This window comes from Orcinus orca, chromosome 7, assembly GCF_937001465.1.
Source record: "Orcinus orca chromosome 7, mOrcOrc1.1, whole genome shotgun sequence".
NCBI classification, from domain to species: domain Eukaryota; kingdom Metazoa; phylum Chordata; class Mammalia; order Artiodactyla; family Delphinidae; genus Orcinus; species Orcinus orca.
In genome coordinates this window covers 18927949-18930079 of record NC_064565.1, presented here as the reverse complement: position 1 = coordinate 18930079, position 2131 = coordinate 18927949, and the positions used below count along the sequence as shown (strand labels likewise).

At 43.8% G+C, this 2131-nt stretch overlaps 1 pseudogene; it reads left to right on the top strand.

Annotated features, from left to right (window-relative positions):
* Positions 1 to 965: 965 nt before the first annotated feature.
* LOC101285280 (60S ribosomal protein L17-like) lies at positions 966 to 1622 on the top strand (annotated as a pseudogene).
* The last annotated feature ends 509 nt before the right edge of the window (positions 1623 to 2131 follow it).

Genomic DNA, 2131 nt, shown 5'->3' with positions numbered 1-2131 from the left:
CTGCCTGACCATCACCCCACCCTCAGGCTATTTTGGAGACCCACCAGCTTCCCATTTCTTATCACCTCTCTCTCTTCTCTTTCCCTCAGCCTGGAGTAACATTTTCCAGTCTCAAAATCTGGGAAATATTGGGAAGAAAGACAATTGATTAACATTCTAAAGATTTTATCCCACCCAAAATGTCATGTGTGCCCAGGTCCCAGTATACATGAAAGCGGAGGAGAAGGAGGTGGACTTCTATCAGTCACATGCATTATTGAATTCACAGAGGGTTCCAGGCACTCTGAGTAGCACTGAGGATATAGAAGTGAATAGGACAAGGTCCCTGCTCTCCAGACACTCCTAGTCTAGTGGGGAAGGGAGCCAGGAAAACAAACAATCACCATGCAATATGATAAGTTCAATAAAGGGGTACTCATCAGATCAAGGAAGGAGAGTTCAATTCACTGGTGGACAGGGATGGTGTTTTGGTCAGTTTGGGCTGCTATAACAAAGTACCACATAGACTAGGTGGCTTATAAAAAACAGAAATTTATTTCTCACAATTCAAAATTCCAAGATCAGGATGCTAGCATGGTCGGATTCTGCTGAAGGTCCTCTTCCGGGTTGCAGACTGCTGACTTCTTGTATCCTTACTTGGTGGAGAGCAGAGAGAATTCCCTGGGGTCCCTTTTATAAGGTCACTAATCTCATTCATGAGAACTCCACCCTCATGACTTTGTTATCTTCCAAACCAAATACCATCACACTGGAGATTAAGATTTTAACATTTGAATCTGGGGGGAAACAGACATTCAGTCCATTGCAGATGGTGAGGGTGATTCAGAAAGTCTTTCTGGAATGGATGCTGAAAGGTCCAACTGACCAGAAGCAACCCTTCCTTCTCCTCCCTGCAGACACTGTCAGCCATACTCCTACAATTCCACTGACATTTGCCCACTGGGATTGCTACTCAAGAAGTCCTACTTTTCCGGTCAGCGGCCTGAGGTGACCTCTAAAAATGGTTCGCTATTCACTTGACCCAGAAAATCCCACAAAATCATGCAAGTCGAGAGGTTCAAATCTTCGTGTTCACTTTAAAAACACTCGTGAAACAGCCCAGGCCATTAAGGGTATGCATATCCGAAAAGCCACCAAGTATCTGAAGGATGTCACTTTAAAGAAGCAGTGTGTGCCATTCCGTCGTTACAATGATGGAGTTGGTAGGTGTGCCCAGGCCAAACAGTGGGGCTGGACACAGGGTCGGTGGCCCAAAAAGAGTGCTGAATTTTTTACTGCACATGCTCAAAAATGCAGAGAGTAATGCTGAACTTAAGGGCTTAGATGTAGATTCTCTGGTCATTGAGCATATCCAGGTGAACAAAGCCCCCAAGATGTGGTACAGGACTTATAGAGCTCATGGTCAGATCAACCCATACATGAGCTCTCCCTGCCACATTGAGATGATCCTTACTGAAAAAGAACAGATTGTTCCTAAACCAGAAGAGGAGGTTGCCCAGAGGAAAAAGATAACCCAGAATAAATTGAAGAAACAAAAACTTATGGCCCGGGAATAAATGCTGCAAAAAATAAATGCAAATAAAAGTAAAAAAAAAAAAAAAAAAAGAAGTCCTAAAAATAAATTATTGGTGGTAAGTTATTATGTTATCAGGAAAAGTAACACATTTAGCCTACAAATATACTAGGAGGGTTTATTTATGATCAATTATTAATATGACCCATCTTCACCTAGTAGAGACAGGTAGTAATTGAAAAGAAAACAGAAGGAAAGCTTGAACAGGGGCACTATCTTGGCTTCCCTAGAAGGACAGCCTAAGACAGGGATTCTTATTCAAGTGGTTTGTGAAAGAATGCTTCCAGGAGAAGAGAGACAGAAGCAGGATAAGACAGGTGAACAAGATCAAGGATGTGGTCTCAGCTGGAGATGAGCTTCAGTGTAATTTAGGATTGGCCCCACCTTGAGGCAAGAAGGGAGGAGAGGATGGTACAGTGGAGGACCACCTCTTTTGAGAAGGTTCCCACTCTCTGGGAAGGAGACAGCAGGGGGTGGTTATCAGCCACACCTCACAGCAGGGGATGAATGTCCATCAGGCAACTGGAATGTACCAACAGCATCCAATACAGGCCAGGG